General features: G+C 40.9%; 2 long non-coding RNA genes across 2 annotated transcripts in view; one reads left to right on the top strand and one right to left on the bottom strand.

Moving 5' to 3' along the window:
* The window catches only part of LOC118495584, a 175,278-nt gene extending 167,350 nt beyond the window's left edge, over positions 1 to 7,928 (top strand). The window contains exon 4 of the long non-coding RNA XR_004898048.1: positions 7,912 to 7,928. This is a non-coding gene — a long non-coding RNA (uncharacterized LOC118495584). The remainder of the gene's footprint in view (positions 1 to 7,911) is intronic.
* On the bottom strand, positions 5,218 to 22,126 carry LOC116037796. Its single transcript, XR_004101950.1, has 3 exons — positions 22,116 to 22,126; positions 19,181 to 19,183; positions 5,218 to 5,299 (listed from the first exon to the last, which is right to left on the bottom strand). It is a non-coding gene; the product is annotated as an uncharacterized LOC116037796 (long non-coding RNA).
* Positions 22,127 to 22,351: the final 225 nt, after the last annotated feature.

Below are 22,351 nucleotides of genomic sequence, written 5' to 3' on the forward strand. Positions count from 1 at the left end.
TGTCTGCTTCTTTGCTCTAAACAGCCTCTCTCATAGCTCTCTGATGTTCTCCCTCCCATTTTCAATCCTCTCTGTTTTCCTTTAGTTTTTTCTATGTCTAACAAGCTATGCATTTTTTTTAGATAAGGATAGATTTTGCAGATTTATTGACAAGACAAAGGTTGATGAGAATGGAAAAGATCACTGTAGCTCAACCATTTATGTTTTTCTTTTCCATCTGCCTTTCTCTCCTCTTTATAGCTCTGGACGGCCTTAGACCAAGGCAGAGGATGAAATACAAAGGATTTAATGAAGCGTCTTTCTCTCACTCTCTCTCCGTCTCTCGAAAACACACACACACACACACACACACACACACACACACACACACACACACACACACACACACACACACACACACACACACACACAGCTTCTCTATTTACAGCTAGATCGTTTTAGGGCTCTTTTCTCACTCCAGAGTTTTATGGTGCTGTAATAAAACAGACAAAAGACAAATGGTCAGTGAAGAATTGCTTCTGCAGGGGGTGTTTAGTAGTCACTTAGTCTTACAGCTGGTCAGTTAGCCAGTCAATAAGTCAAGAATATAGTCAAATAGTCATTGTCCAAACCAGGTGGCCAGGCAGTCAGTTCTGTAATTCAGTCTACAAGGTGCCATTTAATTGGCAGGTCTTGTAAGAAAAGAAAGACATAAAGGGGGAGAGAAAACAAGAGGAAGCAACTTTCCACTAAAGCTAAATGCTACAAAACTCACAGAAATCTTCTCACTGAAAAATCTGATATTTTTGTAACTTATGAGACCCTGTTGAGGAGTGTTACCAATACAACAAAGACACCAAAAACATACATTACCATACAGACCAATTTTTCTCCTGCTTAAACAATGGCTAAACCCAGATCCTAATAAACACAGTTGGTCTCTTGGTGTGACCCCCTACTGCTGCCCCACTTCATCAAGACTAATGGGTTGTGACTACTGAAGACACACACACACACACACACACACACACACACACACACACACACACACACACACACACACACACACACACACACACACACACACACAAGCATACCATTGCTGTGAGAAAATGCTAAAACACTGGGCTGATCTATCTGTCGCAATAACCTCTGTGGCCTCTATAACCGTTATATTTAGGTGAGCAGTGGTATAGTCAAAGCAATGGAACCCAGACCCAGAAATTAATTAATGGAAAAGTTGTTCATCCTATTCATCCATCTTGCCATTTGTCATGTTTTCAGTGGCAATAATGGAAGCAGAACAAACACAATTTCATCACCAACTGCGTCTCTCAAATCCTATGACCCTTCTAGGCATGCTGGGAGATGCAGTCCCTCCGCTGGGTTTATCTCTTTCGCTTATCTCTTTATCTCTCTGTCAGTTGTACTGCTAAGCCTCCAAACAAAAACACTACAGCCACAAGAAAAGTACATAAATAGTGTATAAAGTATATAAATGTGGGAGCGTGAGTATGGATAAGTGTTGCTTGCAGAGGAAACTAACAGTCTTGTTTGCTTACACAAACAGTCTGGAGTATAGACTCATCACTAAGATTATTGAGAACATGGATTCGTGGTAAAGTTGTCTCTTCAGCAACAGATTCCATTACAGCGCTTTTATGAATAGAAAGGCTGCAACTATTAAGGTGCTGACACACTAGGCAGATGGCAAAGAACTAGTGTCGCCTCGCGTCACCTGTGTCTTGGAGAAAAAGTTGCACTTGAACACATTGCAAAGACTACAGTCGACAGCCAACTAACACGTTCTGCGCCTGCATGAGAGGAAACAACTCTCCATGCCAACAGGCAGCAGTAATCTATTCATCATTCTAAAATAGAAACCAGATATACAACCCATTGCTATTAGTCTGGCTATCACTAGACCAAGCTCAATCTTTTAAGATTGAAGTCTGCTGTCTCTTAGTCTGGGGAGTCTGCTCTGCATTTTCTACTGCACAAGAGGCGTGATCAATGGGCGTAGTTCAAATGACTCTGTACGCAATTGGATAGTCCTTCAACCAATCAGACCAACGAGCCGGGTGATGTAGCAGCGACAGCGGCATCAAAAGGTTGCTGCGCTTCGGTGGCCGCTATGTTGAATGTAAACAAAAAGCTGCTTGGTCGCTTCTCTATCGTCATCGTGTTAAACCCGCCAATAGCGTGCCAGGTGGATAAGCCAGTTTGTGATTGGTCCCCGCAAAATTGTAATGGAAGCAGGATAGATAAACGTACAGGTTTCCAGCCTGAGCTGCAGGGTGAAATCAAATCGCTGGCAGATCGGGCTGGGTTTACCCAGTCTACATTGCTATGATACATACAACAACACAGCGTTTTTCCCTCCTGGAACAGCCAGGGGCAGCACAGAGCCCACCACTCCCTCTGCCTCACTCCCCACCAGCAGGACAGCGGATGCTGAGAGATGGCTAGCTAGCTTGTCCATCTCCTGAGCTGTCATCAGCCGTTCTCTCAGCAAAGAAGTCTCACTGCGGTGGGAAATAGAGTAGTATATTTTACATATTTTGTATAAATCTCGGTACTTAACAGTGTTGTCATATTTGTTGTTGGTTTGACACTGAAACTGTAACAGTTTGTGCAGGAGATTGTGTGTAATCTCATAAGATTTATTTTCTTTGATCTGCCATCTTATAAAGATTAACACAAGTATAAAAGCAGTGATAGTGGTAATCAACAACTCTGAGTGTTCTAACTTTGACCCGGCTCTTTTACAGTAATAGTGAATGGTGGGGGGCTGTCGTTCCAGTGAGGCTCCCACCTGTAGCAAAGGAGAGCCTCTTCCTCATGCTGCGAAGCAGCCAAACACTCTCTCGCTCCCCGCCCAAGCTAACCAGCCCCGTTTTTAAGAACCTCGCCCTGCAACCCACTAACGTCTAATCTTCTTCCAGCATGTAAACGGCACCCACCACTCAGAAATGAGTGCACGATAATGGTATGCTTGGCAGGGTAGGAGCCCCGTAATGTATACTGAGTGCCTCTCCCCAGAACCGGGTGTGGACTCGGCTCAGGCTCTTTCCCAGTCAGTCACAAAGTTTCATTCGGCACAGGTGTGGCAACTTTCTCTAATGAGCCTCCATAAATCCCATCCTAGTTTTGAAAAATGGTCAGCAGATGTAAGCAGTAAGTACAGTTACTCAAGTGCTGTTTTTTTTATTGAATTTTGAGGTACATCTGAGTATTACCATTTATGCTTTTTTATACTTCTAATCCACTAAATCTCCCAGGAAAATATTGTATTTTTTACTTCACTACAGATCAGCTTTAGTTACTTTACATATTCAGATTATTAATACTAATAATCAACAACAAACAATCCTATTCACCTGAATGAGAAAGTGTGTCCACACTTTTGACTGGTACTGTATATGATTCTTAAATTCTGCATAATGAGTACTTTTACTTTTGGTATAATTTTGAATGCAGTACTTTTACTCTTAAAAGAGTAGGGCAAAGTACTTCTTCCACCAATGGTGATGAAATACATGATTCAAATATTTAGAATATGTTTAAAATGTTGTATCGTATATTAACTTTAAGATCAACAGCTTGCTTGGCAGGTATTCTTCACCTATCTACAGTAGTGTGTGTGTGTGTGTGTGTGTGTGTGTGTGTGTGTGTGTGTGTGTGTGTGTGTGTGTGTGTGTGTGTGTGTGTTTTCAACAACCGTGTACAATTCCACAATCATGTTGTCAAAGATACCATTAAGAAGAGTGGAGTTTATGTCTAACAAGGTTACAAATCATAATCAATATTGATTATTGTTCCTTTTAAGTTTAGAAAAACTGGGCACACACCAAAGCAAATTGATTTAATCTAAAAATGTTGTTTTTTAATCATGTTGTCTTTATGTTTTGTCAACACAACTAATTAGGTATAAGAATCAGAGCAGCACACTTAAATAAGTTGAAATGAAATGTATTGAACGTAATTGATTTAAATGGAATTGAATTTAAATAGATTTAAATGAAGTGACTGAATTGGGAGAGAGAGGGAAACAAGCCATCCACAGGTGATGAAGAGCGAGTGTGTGCGTGTCAGTTAAGGTATTGTTAGGCTAATTTAGCCAACAGCCTCCTGCAGAGACACATTGTTTCATTTCAGTATCAAAAGGCTGTGAAGGAAAGCTTTTCAAATGGCACACTAATTGTTGTAATGGTCTGTTCTTCTGCACCTCTCCTGCGCTCGCTCTCTCCTCTCCCCTTTTACAACCTCCCTCTACTCCTTTCACACTGTATTATAATGACCTGCTCACATCTTCCTTTCTTTCTCTCGTTCCATGCACACATGAGCACAGATCTGTGAGTGACAGTTTAATGAGAAGTGCTTTTCCATTAAACAGTCAAAAGGAGAGAATGCATCAATTAACACCCTCTTACAAACAACACTCATTTCTAGATGGGTAAGATTGTATGTGTTTGAATTAGACATACAAACATACAGCAAATGATGTATAGCCATATTCATATTCACCAGCCAATGCATTTGTCCCACTCATATACTTTATATTTTTTTCACTCTCTTTCAAAAACTAAAAGTCAGCCTTATAGACACATTCTGGTAAATGAAATTGTTAGTGATTCTCATAGCAAAGCACCCCCCCCCCCAACAATGTATGCCTTTTGGTGTCCTTCAATTACAATCTTCACTTTTTGTTTAATTTTTTCTGTTGTGCTTCCTCTGAGTATATCTACAGGAATTAGAACAAACAGATACTTGTCCACATATACTGTTTATTTCTGGAACACAGCTCAGAACATTGCCAAGCAACTACAGTTGCAGCAGCGTGAGTTATATATACTGCAGTTGTGTGAACCAGTGGTGTACGTATGTACGTACGGGGGTGTATGTACTGTGTGTGTATGTACTGTGTGTGTATGTACTGTGTGTGTGTTTGTAAGCGTCATTTAAACAATGGAAATGCATGAATTCTAGTCAAGATTGTTTAGCTTCCAAAGAGACCAACGCTGCAATCCTAAAATACATACAGTAAGTGTAAATGAAATTATGTACAGTAAGGCATCCTGGGTTTGAATATTCACCAGACATTCATACTATAAGTCTTAAAACAAGTTGATACAGAATATGCTCCAACCCATACGACAACATAAAAGATCATAGTTTGGTTAAAATAAGTAAGTTTGTTAAGTACTTACGTATGTTACATAGTGTAATGTACGTTTACTTTTGGTTTAACACGGGACATGAACAGCGGTCTCCTGGTTGAAAATCCTGTTTGTTTGACCCATCCATCCACCCCAACCTCCTCTTAAGGCAGACTTTGATACTCTTTATATTATGACATATGAGTTCCTCCTTTGCTCCCATCATAATTATTATGGCCACTAAAGGTCTCACAAGACTGAATGATGAACCATTCGTACATACTATAGCTACGAAAAGTAATGCGCTGTAATTCGTATGTATTCCACGTATTTTTTGCCGTATGCACTACATTGACTGTGCAAATGGAGGAGGTTGGGGTGGATGGGTGGGTAATACAACTTGGGCTTTCAAGCAGGGGAAGCAGAGTTCGTGTCCCGTGTCCACGTTTTCCGTGTCTCCGTGTCCCGGGAGTACTACTTAAGGGGACCGGTGTTTTAATCCAAACTATGATCTTTTTAACTCGTAGTTTTGGTGCCTAAACGTAACTGTTGTTGCCACATGGCGGTCACCTTTTGTCAGCTAAACTTAACTGCAACAGCCAGGTTTTGTTGGTTGCAACGCTATCGCCGTGGCAAAACCTGGCTGCAGACAGATATAAACACCTGGCAAAGTACTAAAAACCACCTCTGTGGTAGTTTCCGCTTGATTGAAAACAATACCAGCATCGCTGCGGCGGCTGGTAAAAAAACAATGACAAACCTGTAATGTGTGATTGACTAAAATTGTACTGAGTGGGTCATCTACAATATGAATCTATTTATCTATTAACCAGATGGTGGCAGTAACCATTTAGTTGCTATTAGGGGCTTTCCGACCAGAGGGATTTTTGCAGTTCTTAGAACTAAACGTTCCTAGAACACTTTTTTCGTCGTGTTCCGACAGGAAAAATTAAGTTCCTCTGGCCTCAGTAGCGTACTTTTTTAGCTCCTACTTCAGAGCAGGGTCTTTTCCCTTTTCCCTTTTCCTAGGTGTACTTGATTGGTCAAACTTATAAGTCACGCCCACTGCCAACTCGGAACTTGCAGACAGAGCAACAATCTTATCTTATTCATCATTAAATTCACTTCTGACAACGTTTTAGGCGAGAAATTAACTGTTTAGATTTCGAATATAGGCAGTCTTGCGAAAATTTATGCCGAATTGACAATTTGCTTCAAAGTTTTCGGAATTGAGAACCTCCATGAAGTGAGGCGACAGCCAGCAAGTGCCTGCCCCGGCCTCTAGCTCGTCGCTCGGCCAGTTATGCTCAGACACTTGTGTGTCCCATCTGTGTTGAGCAAAACATTACGTGAATTACTACGAGAATGGACGGAATGCGGATCTCGGAAAAGTGGACTGATGCGGAGGTGCAGGCACTGCTGGCCATGTACGGCCTCCTCCATGCTGCTTTGTTGTTGTTGTTGTATGTGGCGCTAAGGTCTAGTAACAATGCTATAAAGACCGTTGCCGTGCTTGCATCACTCCCTTACCCCTCCTACCAGTCCCTACTTGGCCAGTGGGAATGCAAACGGAAAAAAAGATTTTGGGGGAGAGTAGTTCTTAGAACTGTTTAGAAGTTTTCCTCTAAAAAGTACAAGTAGTATCCGGTCGGAAAGCACCTATTGAGCTAATATTAAATAAAAATGTAATACATTGAAGATTCTGTATTGGTATTTTTGTGTTGACCACAAACTTTTAATGATCTGAAAACACTAATGAGCAGAAAGCTTTGACAGTATCAATTTCCCTTTCAACTTTATTCACATTACTGTGGCATGGCCTCAGTCTGGATTCAAAAAAGCAGAAAATAACCCCCCCCCCCCCTCTTTCTTTCTGGTTTGGTTTTAATCTCTTTCTGGGTTTTCTCCCGGTGTACACATCCACATTAAAAGCAATTAATTCACCTATAATCAGCTTAATGAACACACACACACACACACACACACAAGCACAGGAGCTTGAAGCAATTTCCATGGCAACACATCTAAGTGAAAACAACATAAAACAATTGTCTATGTTCTGCTGAATCTTTTCACACACATGTAAACACACAGATACTGTGTGTACCAGGCTACATCTACATAAGTCGGTCCAATATTTTAAAATGCAGTTTTTGGGTCAATATGAAACATTAATGTTTCCAGGTTGAGTTCTAGAGACCTGCCTACAGTGGAGAACGGCTAAATCTCTCATTGTCTCTTTGCTAAGTCTTTGTCTGTCAAATAAAAAATGGGCATCACAGCCAATGTCTAGCCAGGAGTGGGAGAGACACAGCTCATAAATAGTACAAGTTAACTAGTCATTTCAAAGATGCTGCACTGTGATGATAAAATCATTATTTCATGACATAATGATAACAGAGAACATTAGAGGACACAGAAAGTTCAAACACCTAGCTGTCATTTTAAGATGTATCCCATCTGGAGACTTTGGCTTTGGAAAAAACAAAAACGCTGACTTAGTGAGGACGGAGGGCTGAAACGGAAAGAAAAACATTTTTATATCTAACTGACTTCATGTGAGCATACTCACACAGACTCACAGACATGGGTGGCAGCAGCATAATGCCCCACCAATTAAGAAACGCTAGCAGTCAAAGAGTAGCAATTTATGTCCAAAGAATCAAGACAGTTCAAACTCCGTATCACCTCCAAACAATTCACCCGCGGTGACTATGACACACCGCATGATCAGAGCTGATAGCGAGTCCTCTTGGATCCACTCGAGTGTTAGACATATTGGCACACAGACCTGAGACCTGCAGCAATAGAATAGCTTCCTACCTGGACCCAATTAGACTGAATATAATTTGGTCCTGGTTTGAGTCTCAGTTACCAGGAGTGGATCCATGAAAACCTTACACCTAATTATACACTGTGACATTCAATTCAATACAAAAACTTGCAAACTGACTTATGAATATAATGGACTTTCCCCCCCACATTTTACCTTTGGAGTGGCAGTAGCTCAGTTCTTGGAGACTTGGCTTGGGAACCAGAAGGTTGGCACTTCAACTCCCTGCACGGACCAAGTACGGAGTGGGGAGTAGTAGCTGAAGAGGAGCCAGTTAGCCTCCTGGGCACTGCTGAGGTGCCCTTGAGCAAGGCACAGAACCCCCAACTGCTCGGTGCGCCATCCTGTGAGGCAGCCCCCTCGCCCTGACATCTCTCTATACATAATGCATGTGTATAGGTCCTGTTTGTGCATGTGTGTATTTGGGCCTGTGTGCATGTGTGTAGGGTTCTTTCATTAAGCCACTTCACAGAACAGCCGGTCCATGTTGCTAGATGGAGTTTGTAACTGAGAGGGAAAGAAGAATGAGGCTGTGTGTGTGTGTGTGTGTGTGTGTGTGTGTGTGTGTGTGTGTGTGTGTGTGTGTGTGTGTGTGTGTGTGTGAGAGAGAGAGAAGGGTGAGCGACTCTCAAAGACGACATTCAATCTTTGAGGCAGTGTTTTTTCTCGTGTGTGTGTGTGTGTGTGTGTGTGTGTGTGTTTTGAGAGGAAGCAAGATAAGAGGCGCCACTAAAAGCTTCCTTACTCTCACACACTCTGTTGCTTGTTTATTAAACAGGGTCACGTTTTTGTGTGTTTGTGGTGTCGGACCTTGTGTGTGTGCAGTCTGAGCGTATGACATCCTGGAACAGAGTGGGAGGACAGACAGAGAGCAAGGACAGTGAGGTGGAGAAGTCACTTGGGTGTCAAAATGACAGAAGGGAGGAGGAGACGAGAAAGACGGAGAGAGCAGCAGATGAAAAGAGAGATGAGCAAAGGTCAAGTATTTGAAAGAAGAAGGAAGTAAGTGTGTGTGTGTGTGTGTGTGTGTGTGAGAGAGACAAACAATCCCTGATCTCGCTCTTTATTTCCCAACTTCTCTAAGAAACGGGTTTGTTTTCTTTCATGTCATGTTGACTGCTGGAACAGTCCCCACTCGTCCAGCCCTCTGACCCAACCTTTTTATTTGGTTTGGAAAGAGACACACACACACACACACACACACACACACACACACACACACACACACACACACACACACACACACACACACACACACACACACACACACACACACACTACTACAACAACAACAACAACAACAACCAGTTAAACAAGTAACTTCATGGCACAAACACAAAACCAAGATAAAACAATAATTTTGTTTTGAGTTTTACTTTTGACAATAACTGGATTGAAAAAGAAGAGAAGGTTACTGGGGAAGTGGGAAAAGGAGGACAGAGAGAACATTTATAATCCAGCCAACCTACATTTGCAGTATTCAACATATTTTTACACAATTTAGAAGTCAAAATCAGCCATTTAAAACATTAAACAATAACAGTTGTCAACAACTAATACTAGGTACTATTTGTTTTGGCAGAAACTGAGCATGGCTGAACTGCAGCTGCTGGTTTAACTTCTGAAATAGCTGATTTTTTTTAATGTTTTGGCTTCGTTCAAAGTGTGTTTACAGGCTTTGGCAGAAAACCAAACAGATAGGCAGCGGGGTCAGTAAAAGAACACTTTTCATTCAACTACTATTTTCCTTCCAACACACACACACTCTTAAGAACACAGTTAAATTGCTATTTTCACTTGTGTTGGACCGATTGAAAACAGTGTAAACAGTGTGAGTGCTGCTTCACTCGTTTCTGTCTATCCAACTGTCCAAATTACTTTTATTGACTTCCATTTTATCACTGTTGAAGAAAACAGCAATGAACCTTACATTCCTGGTACTGTTCTTGTATCCAGAAAGAGCCAAAGGGATGTCTTTAACAGATATTTGCAGACCATAGTAAAACGTAGTGATATAAACATGTTTAAAAAGCAGGGTGACTCCTGCTCTTTCTCAAAAGGAAACTCACTGCCATTGTAATCCTTTGAAGAGGTACTCCAACAGTTTAGGATTGCACTTCCATTAGGTAAGGGGACTTGCGAAGTACAGACTAACGAATAATCTAAATCAAAGCAGCAGAGGCCAACATATCCTGACTGTAAGGGCTGGACTATGCCAGAGAAGAACTAGTTCATATGACATGTTGTCCGACCATGTTGGAAATCAAAAAGTGTTTTCAGTTGTTCCAAACTGGAAGGCGGAGTGAAAAGACAGCAGTCATATAGAGGGGAGACACCGTTCAATATCGTTTAAAGGGATATTTCACCGCTGGAAAGCTGAATATATCTTTAAATTGGGTCACTTATGTAGTATAAATGTGAAAAAAAATTTAAATTGGTGCCTTCTAGGCCGAGAAAAGCCAGGAAATGTGTTTTTGGCTCATGTGGATGAAAGACACCAAATCCCAGAATGCACTTGCTTCGCTGCTCTAAGTACACTCCCAAGCCACGCCTACCGTTTACAGACAGACAGTGAGACGGTCAACTCAATTCAACTGTGTTTTATTGTCATTTCAACCATATAGCTACACGAAACAACGTTTCACCGTGGCTCAAGTGGTTACACAATTCAAATATATAAAAACGACATACAAAACACATTATATGCTCCGTAAAGTTCAGCTAACATATACTAGCATTAACGCTTGGTAGGCTGTAAAACACATTGGAGACGAGACAGCAGGTCTCATATTTCAGACACTGCAAAGTTATATATTGTTTGTCGGGCTATTTCGTTATTAAATTCATTTCTGATACTTTTTTAAGCGAGAAATCAACTATATAAAGCTCAAATATGGGCCGTTTTACGAAAATTGATGGCTAATTGCAAATTTGGTAAGACGTGTCGGACTTTAGGAGCTCCACACAGTCTGACGAGAAAGCGGCAACCTCCATACCCAGTGAAAGTCACCGGTTCTCAGTTACTGGACGGCCGGGGCTCGGGGCTCCGCGGAGCTCCGGAGCTGCAAGCTAGGCTATGTGTCCCATTTAATCCTATGGGAAAAGATCGTTGCTACACTTTCGGCATAACTTTCATAGATTTACAGTTTGAATTTCGTCACGCCACTTACATAACATTTACCCCAATGTCATATAAAGCTAACAATGGTGTCCGATTTTAATTTAATGATTTTTTTTTAAACATTAGGGGTTTTGTTAGCTGCGACAGTCCCTCCAATCCTATGTGTACAGATAGCAGCTAAGCTTCATTTTCGGCATAACTTTCGTATATTTACAGTTTGAATTTCGTCACGCCACTTACATAACCTATACCCCAAGGTCTTATAAAGCTAACAATGGTGTCCGATTTCAATTTCATGACTTTTTGTGAACATTAGGGGTTTCGTTAGCTGCGACTGTCCCTCCATTGGACATACATGATACCACCAGGTCCCTCTCAAACCTAAGACTTAAATTTTGAACTTGTACTTTTCAAACTTCAAACAAGGAAAGAGGAATAGACCTAGATGTGCAGTGGTGGAGTGTAACCAAGTACAAGAACTGTAATTAAGTACACATTTGAGGTACTTGTACTTTACTTGAGTCTTTTCTTTTCATGCTACTTTCTACTTCTACAAAACACATGTAGTTTATAAAATACAATATTTTATACTAAATAAAACTACCCAACAATATATAGGCCTACAAGTCCAGCTGAAATGATTAGCCGATTAAACACTTAGTTGATCGACAGAACAGTTTTGATGGTTTCCACAGTGTCTAAATTGTGAGGATTTTTCTGCATTGAGTACTTTTACTTTTAATACTTTATGTACATTTTCCTTGATTTAAGAAACATTTTCAATACAGGACTTTTTTTACTTTACTTTTACTTAAGTAAAAGAATACTCTTCCACCACTGGTGATGTGTATCTTGCACGCCAAATGGCTAATTGCTCTTTTTGGAAGAAAACAAGTAGACTAAGTATTAAAGAATGAATTAACAAAATAACATTGAGAAGAATTGAGAAGATAACTTACATACTGAGAAATATACAAAATGTGTTTGAGGAAATCTGGAAACCTTTTATTACATTCCTTAGAAATGCAAGGGTTGGATACCTGAGAGAGATGTGGACCCCAGGAAGACTCGTCCACTTTGTGGAAGCTAATGGGGTCCAAATAAAGAATAGAGAACACCCTAAGGCCAGCTACACACTGCGTGACGTGAGCGTGGCGTTTCTGTTGCGTGTCAGTTGCGTGGCGGCTGTGTGGCATTTTCTATGTCTTTGCACACCAGAAACGTGACTGACGCGGCGCTGCTGCTGCTAGCCTTGTCTGTACACATGTATGTTTCCCATTGATGAAATGAAATAATATATACTGATTTGATTATAGCAAAGACAACGTCGGCAGTATTGAAGGCAAAATAGGCTACAGAATATTTCGTTCTGTATTGACAGGTGCAATATTTGAAAATCGATAATTATTATTATTTTTTTTTTTTTATTACATTTATATCTGCATTTATGTCAAAACCTAGAGACTTTCAAACATCAACGTGTCATTTTTTAATATGTATTTGTGTCAAAATGACATATAAACATCTTTTTGTATTCTATTTTGCCTGGAAACACTTCCAACACGCTTGCGTGTCGCGTGAAAAATAGGCGTCGGTTCTATTTCTAGCATGTACGCGTTTTCGGAGCGGCTCGAGCCTCGCCTGAGACGTGCGTGTCACGCAGGCAGTGTGTAAGCTCTAACCTGTTAACATGGGAGCCGAAATAAAAACGGACACGCCACGCAGCTGACACGCTCACGCCACACAGGCAGTGTGCAGGAGGCCTAACATAAGGCAACAATCTTATAGTTTCTTAAGTATCTCTTTTGAGACAGGAATGGCATTGAGAGTACTACATACCTACCTACTCATCTTTTGTTAGTAATACGTTATTGTTAGTGTAATGCTTTCATTATGTGTTATTGGGATGGGTCTGGGCAAGTGGAAAACTAATAAACATCGTTTAGAAAAAAAGAATGGGGATAAAGGTGCACATTTTTACGACAGTCTCTACTGGAAGACAAAGTGACAGCAATAGTTGTGTCAAGAATGAAAAGAAAGAGTGAAAAAAAATCCAATCATGTGCCAATCATGTCGTGAAGTGGATTTCTGGTTTCAGAAAGTTACAGAAATGGCTGGATACAGTACCCCCTAATCTTACGTCACAAAGTTCATATTTCTACTGGCAGCTTAACTGTGACGAGTAAAGTCACCTTTCTATGGGAAATTGGTTTGAGCCCCCTTTGAAGTGTGTGGCTGAAATCTTGACAATATCAAACCATTTGCTAATAAATTCAATTCTACATTTGGACAACTAGTCAATATTCATTACTGACTGAAAAGTAATTAATTGTTATATAACCTCCATTAAAACAACCACCTGAAAAGCAAAGGGAGAGAAAAAAAATTCTCTTTTTGGTGAAAACAGTACAGGCACCTTTCTGCAGCTCATTAAAGCTAAAATGCCAAAAATAATTTAAAATCTAAATCATCATTAGGGTTCAGCCAAAGTAAATGCATGTTTACTGTAAACTGGAGCTCAGTGTAGAGCACAGCACAGAAACAGCTGAGAGAGATTAGGCAGAGTGGCTGGAGAAGAATGGCTCATTACTGTGTGTGTGTGTGTGTGTGTGTGTGTGTGTGTGTGTGTGTGTGTGTGTGTGTGTGTGTGTGTGTGTGTGTGTGTGTGTGTGTGTGTGTGTGTGTGTGTGCGTGTGTGTTTGTTTGTGTTTGTGTGTTTGTGTGTTTGTGTGTGTGTGTGTGTGTGTGTTTATAATTATTATTCATGTGGAGTTGCTATGATACAACGAAGCCAGCTGGGGAGCAAGTGCTGCGCTCAACCTTTGTTGCCCTTCCTCATTTATTAAACACACACAGAAATGCATGCAAGCAAGCAAGACCCCAAACACACAAATTAGACAACTCTGTCTACCTATCTATCTACCCGAGCAACACAAACACACAACCCTTCTTACCCTCACTCATGTTAACATTCAGTTCAGAGTAGCAGGCTTAGTAGGTGGCTTTCTTTCCGCCTACACACAGCTTGCTAAGGCGGAGGGCATCTAAAACACTGTAGCACCACAATGTAAAGCAATGCCAACTACAAAGCAACATAGGAAGGAATGCATATGTGATCATTCATGTTATTCAACACCTTCCTGACAGTTGATGTCCAGATGGTGTAGCATTTAAGGATCTCTCTATAATGTAAATCAAAACAGGATAAGATGACAATGATGATTGATTTTTTTCTGTGAACAGCAGAGACGAAAGAGATGAACTGAGAAAAAAAAGTGACAGAGACGTTGTGTTTGAAAGATTTGGACCAACATACGTACTCATAGTGCTTAAAAATACCTGTGGTGTTTGGTTTATTTATTTTTTTGCTTTTTTGTATCTTTGAAATGTAAACTTGTTTTAGACTTTACCACTGTGGATTATAACATGTATCCAGTGGGTTTCTAAAAGGCTTTATTGGACCGAGGACAGTAGATTTATTGCCACTTGCTTTGGCAATACACCTTTTCTGATTCTGAGGTTGAAATATGAGAATGGTCAAAGTTAGTTATGACTTTTTTTATATGAAAACAACAAGAACAAGAGAACAACATCATACCTAAATGAAAAAAACAGGTTGTCTTACAGTGCCCGCTAATACAACCCATATAAACATGTTCTGATCTGCCTCTAGTACAGATACGTTGAGGAAACTGAAACTACTTGGTTAAAGTTAGAGCATTCATAGAAGGTAGGAGACGGCATGCAAACCAGAACAGTCTCCAGTGTTGCAGGCAGTCTCTGGTTTTGATGTTCCCAACCATCCATCCAAGACTTGTTGGAATGGTATAACATTGAGAGAGGAAAGTCATTACTCAGACAATTACAAGAAGCCACTTGTCAGGAAAATGTAAACATGAAAAGTTTAAGTGATTTTAGTGAGGGCAGTGAAATAGCGAGGATAAGACAGTATGGAAGTAAAGACGTATCAGTATATACGCTTAATGTGTGTTTGCCTGCACCAGACTGTAGGTGTCTGTGTTTGGAAGTAACATGTATCCATACTGTATATGTGTGTGTGTGTGTGTGTGTGTGTGGCAATGATAACAAAGTTATTCAGGTCAATATGGTGATCCGTGCAATATGGAGCAATCAATACTGTGCATGCATGTATGTCCTTTTTTATCATCTGCATATTCAGCAATTTGTTATGTTACTCAACATTCACATGTGCCTAAATGTAAGGGTAAATATGATACTTTATAATCTGTGTTTGTGCATACTTTATGTTTCTGTAAGTGTGTGTTTGTTTTACACGTGTGTTTAGAGTAGGATGATCAGTCAGGAGGCAGCAAGCAAGATGTAGGTCAGTGCAGTACTACAGTATAACGAAACACTTTGTGTCAGACAATTTGATTAATGAGTTACTCATCAAACTGTTGTTTGTCCTGCTGTCTATACATTATGATGTGCCCAGACTGAAAAGTAAAGCCAATGTAAAAGTGCCTTAAACCTTCATTCTCTCTAATGGCCAGCAGGGGGCGACTCCACTGGTTGCAAAGAAGCTCATCAGAAAATAACCCTATGTCATTTTCTTTAAAGTCTGTTTTTCGCTAGTCAAAATTATCATCCCAATTAATATCACGTTAAACGTGAATTCGGATGGAACTTGGTAACCAAGCTAGCTAGCTAGTGCTAGTGCTAGCTGATAATTTGGCTCCACCCTCTTACCCAAATATTGTCACTCCTGGACCCAACAATCCAAGACGGCGATGGCCAAAATGCAAAACTTGAGGCTTCAAACCGGTAGTCCACAAACCAATGGTGGTCCACTTCTTTTATACAATCTATGTGTCGCTTATTTCTGTCTCACACATGCTTTGACATTGGCCATTTTATACTTAAATTAAACTAAATGATACCATAAAGGTTGTTTATAAATCAATCAATCAATCAATCAATCAATTAATCAGTCAAATAGAATACTTTATTGAGCCCCTGGGGGAAGTTGGGTAAAAAGTTTACATTAAACCTACAGGAAAATTTTAACTCATGCATTTGTAACTAAAACATGTTATCAACTTTAACAACTTTAGAGGCTATGAATGAAAAAAAAACTATTAAGAGCACAAACAGGTTCAGACACACTGAGCTAGAGCAAAACAATGGAGAGAGACAGACCCTCCACAGGTGATGACCGCTTTCTGGGCAGTAACACAGGGTTCAGTTCAGAGCAACGGTCCATGACCTGCCTGGACAAACACACACACACACACACACACACACACACACACACACACACACACACACATCTGAAATGTACTGTTGACTATCCAGGAAACACACACGCACAAACGCACACACCTGGTTCAGGCGCTGGTATCAGTTAAGGGTTACTGGGCAGGATTTGAACCACATCTCTAGCTACCACAGGGGTGGGAGTGTGTGGGCCTGTGTGCATATATCTGAAAGCAAGCCTATGTGTGTGTGTGTGTGTGCTTGTCCTGTGGCCGTCAGAGAATGTTTGTGTGTATGGGTGTGTGTGCGTGTGTCTCGGAGGGCTAACTTAACTTGCCCCTGCTATCGATACTCTCAGAGTGTCACACACGCCTGACTGACCAGCTACAGGAAAGAGGAAATGAGAGGATTTGGAGTGTGACATTTGGGCCTGCATTTAAGAGAGTGTACGGCTCTGTTTGTGTTTTGAGTGTAGGACGTATTTCCTTGTCAGTCTGTGAGGTTGCAAGGGTCAACGAGTTGATCTGTGTATAGCATGAACGAGCAATCGAGCATTCATTCTTGTCTCTTTGCTTCATGGCGAGTGTTTGTTTCAGAGAGAGAAGGTTCAGTGTATGTCAGAGCAGTAGCAAGTAACTCTAGGAGGTGAAATAAACTGAGGGGAAGTGGAAAGGGACAAGAGTTGATGGACGGGAAGAAAGGCAAGGAAGGCTGAAGGGAGTTAAAAAGAGAAGGAGGAGAGCTAAGCGAAAAGAAGGTAAAGAAAATGAGGAGAATGGGTAACTGGGAGGCAACTGTGCCTTATCATTGAGATTTAATAGCATTCATATGTTGAAAGTGGATGGAAGCACCATTTACACTCATCATGCGACATTTTATTTTTCTTATTTTGGGCACTTTATGCCTTAATCAGGTAACTGACATTAGAGAAACGAGAGGAAAAAGAGGGGGGAACAGAGAGATAGGGGATGAAATGCAACAAAGGATCCCGGCTGGACTGAAACCAGGGACGTTGCGGTTCATGATCGCTGCCTTAACCCCTGGGCCACTTGGGCATCCCTCAAAATGAGTAATAATAACTCAGGACTGAAATTGGATTGGAAGTATTGGAATGGGATTTGGATGGGAAGTGATCCGTTTAGATGGGAGGAAATAGGATAAAGCAGGGAAAAAAATCACTCCTCCATCCCCTTCTGATAATCATCACTTTTAGTATAGTTGCAATTGTAAAAGGTCAGTAAATTAAACATTCTTATACAATTTTCCTTAACGGCATCTAAAAAGGGGTCTTCAAAATAAAATTGGGTATTCTAGTTTTTACATTTAAGACTTTTATGAGTTACAGATGTAAGCCTCCAAGGTGTGATATGTTGTCCTTATACTGCACAAGGCAAACTTAAAAAAAGCATAGCAGGTAATTTGTTAACACTAATGTTTGGAAAGATTTTAATATATCCTGTCCACTAGATAATAAAGTGTTTCAGAAGGTCTGACTCCATTTCTTTAATGAAACAAAGATGACTACAGGAAGAAGCACATCTTTCATTTTCTGTCGCTGGAAATGTCTTCAAAATGTATGTATGTAAATGTATCAATGCAGCAGTCTAAAATAAGCTACACAGTGATATGCCAGGCACAAACTGGGCATTATGTGAGCCTAAAGAAACATTTCCTTGCTCTAAATAATTGTTAAAAAGATCAGAAAACACGAGCGCCAGATACAAATCTTAAACCTGGTATATGGAGTTATGAGTGGGTGCTTTTACATCTATTTTAAATCTTGTGTAACTTTGCATATTTTATGGATGGTTTGTATAGGCGGGATCCAAACGCGCAACCCAAAATGTAAAGTTAGAGGAGTTGCTTTTTAAAATTAAGATTCATGAACTGCCCCCTTCCCAATAATTACAGCCATTTACCATCTTCAGGGCATTTTGCCTAAAAAAAGGCTAAGAATCAAAGTCAGTGCTGTAATATTCAGATTTGTGTCCTCCAGTGAGAGGGTGAGGAAGAGAGAAGACATTTCAAATTGAGAGTGAAAAAAGGACTAAAGGCAAAAGATGGAGAAAAGAAGTAAATAAAGAAAGCCAGAGAGAGTGAAGGGTTCTTTGAGGAATTGGTTTGGAATGAGAGCAGAGTCCTGGAGAGACCAGTGAAAACAAACTGGACTGAAGCATTTATTTACACTCTGCTTCTCAATTAAGTCAAATAGGCCACTTTAACGAGGCTGACATTTCAACAGTATAATGAGATAGCTGAGAGTCCTTCTGCAGGATGTACAAAAGCTGTGTGTGTGTGTGTGTGTGTGTGTGTTTGGAAATACACACGCACGTACGTGAAACGTACGTGACACACACCCATGGTACACAGTTTGTGTATGACTCCATTTGTGTATAAAGATGTTTCGTTTCATGTCAGTTGGTGCACACTTGCACACGTGTGTTTATTCATATTTCGCCGGGCAATCTCAATCCTCCATCCCTTACCTCCCCTGTCTCCACCGCGTTTGTATAAACAGAACAATCTGGAAAGCTTCAGCGGCTGGCCCGGGAATGTTAACAGGCTGGTTGCATCGTAACATTACACCTACAGGGGTGTGTGGGTGTCTGCAAGTGTGAGTGAGGGAGTGAAAGAGGCACAAAGAGAGAGAGAGAGAGAGAGAGAGAGAGAGAGAGAGAGAGAGAGAGAGAGGGGGAGGAAGGTGGAGTGTGTATGCTGGTGTAATAGCACGAAAGAGAGATTGGCTTGATGGAGACAGAAGGATGGAAAGTAAAGGTTTGGTTTCCCCTGTGCTGTGTGTGTGTGTGTGTGTGTGTGTGTGTGTGCGTGCGCATACTGCATGGAATGTAGCACTTTAGAGCGCAGGGAAACTCCCTCTGTGGTAATGTTTTAAGCAGCTAATAAACTCCCATGGCTGAAAGGATGAAACTCTATCCACACCAGGTGAAAACCATTTCTCACGCTTTTGTATTTAGATGTGAGTGAACACACAGATTCCTCCGTGCGTATGTGTGTTTGTGCCTGCGTATAGATATACATGCGCACATGTGTTCTGTTTATGTGTCTTTGTGTGTTAAATGCCTGTGTGAAGGATAAAAACCTGATTCTCAGGGGAGCATGCAGGCTGTATGTTTTAACACAGAGCAGAAATCCTGCTGAAAAGATCCATTAAATGCACATCCACCACCTTCACCAAAATATGAGGCTATGAAAAATAAGCATCCATAATTGGACACATGGCATAGTTCTCATCAGCTTGCAGGGGCAGGCAGTGTCAGTTTGTGGATATTAAAAATGAGGTGGCTTAATGGTCCACTGGCTAGCCCTATAATGGTAGTTAAAAGAGAATCACACTTTCCTGCTTGCAACTGTGACCAATGAAACAGAAATGCGATTACTTTTTCCTACTCCTACAGTACCTCCAAAATCTATGATTTCTGATATGTAACAGACACCTACATTTGAAAAATATCATCATCCACAAGCAGGATTCAGTAATAAAAGTTGAATATAACATTCAAAGGGCTTATTTTTCCTTTTAAACATTTGTCTGTTCCAATAAGCAATCACTTTTAAAAATCTGTTTGCTGGGTTTATTTCAGCAATTGTGAATGTTTTCGTTTCCACAAGCCACAAACTGACTACATCTGCATGACTTAGCAACACAAAAAAAGAGAAGTATTTCTTGAGCTATGGATAAAAACATAACTTTTTTTTTTTTTTTTTTTTTTTTTACCAGTACAGAAATAGAAGTAAGAGTGACTATCGAGTGACACATAAAAAAAAAGAGAAGACACTTAGTGTTAACTGGACAACTTGTTCTTAACGTACCGGTCAGGCTTGTTTATGTCTCTTGCCCTCTGGACTCTGTCTTTGCTCTGCGTGTGTGTAAATGCATGTCTAAGTGTTTGTGATGAGAGGCGTGTGAGAAGTCTAACAAATGTGTATGCATAACCACAAACTTGCACACACACTTGTGTGTCTTACAGAAGACTGATGACTCTCCATTCAGACCGCAGTGGAAACCTTCATTCCTTCCTGCCTCTACTCAAAGTCTTCAGCATGAATAAGGCAACATTAGTCCATCATCACACACACATACATGCAGGATTTACTAAATAAACCCTCAACAAGCACATTTAAAACATATTCATCCATCCATCTTCTTCCGCTTATCCGGTAACGGGTCGCGGGGGTAGCAGCTCCAGCAGGGGACCCCAAACTTCCCTTTCCCGAGCCACATTAACCAGCTCCGACTGTGGCTCCCGAGGCGTTCCCAGGCCAGGTTGGAGATATAATCCCTCCACCTAGTCCTGGGTCTTCCCCGAGGCCTCCTCCCAGCTGGACGTGCCTGGAAAACCTCCCTAGGGAGGCGCCCAGGGGGCATCCTTACCAGATGCCCGAACCACCTCAACTGGCTCCTTTCGACGCGAAGGAGCAGCGGCTCTACTCCGAGCTCCTCACGGATGACTGAGCTTCTCACCCTATCTCTAAGGGAGACGCCAGCCACCCTCCTGAGGAAACCCATTTCGGCCGCTTGTACCCTGGATCTCGTTCTTTCGGTCATGACCCAGCCTTCATGACCATAGGTGAGGGTAGGAACGAAAACTGACCGGTAGATTGAGAGCTTTGCCTTCTGGCTCAGCTCTCTTTTCGTCACAACGGTGCGATAAATTGAGTGTAATACCGCACCCGCTGCGCCGATTCTCCGACCAATCTCCCGCTCCATTGTTCCCTCACTCGCGAACAAGACTCCAAGGTACTTGAACTCCTTCACTTGGGGTAAAGACTCATTCCCTACCTGGAGAAAACATAAAACATATTGTTCTGTTCAATTATTTTATAATATTGCAAAACAAAAAGTGTAATAAAAATAGAAGTTTAAGGTTCCTCCTTTAGGCTCACCACTGTGTGTCTCTCTCTCTAGAATTTTGTCAGTCACATTATCACATTGTAACATTCATTGAAGTGAATAATGGACAATTGCTCCAGAGCTTAAAAATGAAACGACACAGAGAATAATGTCACACTTTGCTTGTTAGCTTATTTGCATTTCAGAATCAGCTCACAAAGCAGAGCTGCGATGGACGCCATGTTCTGGAAAATTAATTAAGTCCCTGTTGACTATAAAAATGTTTCTCAGTATCATCAGTGCTCTTAAATGCTTGTTGCAAATCTAGCGCTTTAAATTCTCTTATGACTGTGGAGTGTAAAACGTTTATCCATGGAGACAATGTTCTGTGTGTGAGTGCACAGTATGTGTGTGTGTGTGTGTGTGTGTGTGTGTGTGTGTGTGTGTGTGTGTACGTGTGGTTGAGCACTGATGAATATTATTTAAAAAGCTCTCTGGAGCTCACTCCATCTCAAATGCTTTTAGGCTCCACAGATTAGTTCCATATCAGTTTCCATGAGAAAGAGTGGTGCCCATTGCCAGCGGCCTTTCATCATAGCACACACCAAAACGTGGTTTGGCACAAGTGAAGTGGTTTTGTTGCCGGTTTTACCCAAATTCACCAAAACCCCCACGTCACGTCAAAGCACACACTCAGAGCTTATAGTTGATCCACATAAGGATTGTCAACAAAAACGAGATCCTAACCTCAAACACACTCTGATCTTTCCTCTGCAACTTCATTGTTCTTTCTCGTCAAAATATTTTTCCCCGTAAATTGTTGTTTGTCATACTTAGATGTCCCAACACAGCAACAGTTTCTAATGATCTCGCCCTCACTTGTTCATACAAATGGACACTCACACAGAGAGATACAGTAAAGATGCCTGAATCTCTTACATACAACACCAAAACCACTAATCTGGCTTGGTACTATTTTCTATTCCCAGTAGTGTTTTACCATTGCCATCCTCTCTGTCTATAAGATATTTCCCCACATCCACATTCACTCTACAACGTCTACAACCAACACTGACTGGTTTTAAATACAGATGATTTTTACGCTATAGTATGAACATTTAAAAGTGTCGTTTTTCTTATTTCCTTTTAATTTAACGTGATGTCAAACTGGCAAAACAGCTCAAAAAATA

Source organism: Sander lucioperca, chromosome 8 (assembly GCF_008315115.2).
Source record: "Sander lucioperca isolate FBNREF2018 chromosome 8, SLUC_FBN_1.2, whole genome shotgun sequence".
Lineage (NCBI taxonomy): Eukaryota > Metazoa > Chordata > Actinopteri > Perciformes > Percidae > Sander > Sander lucioperca.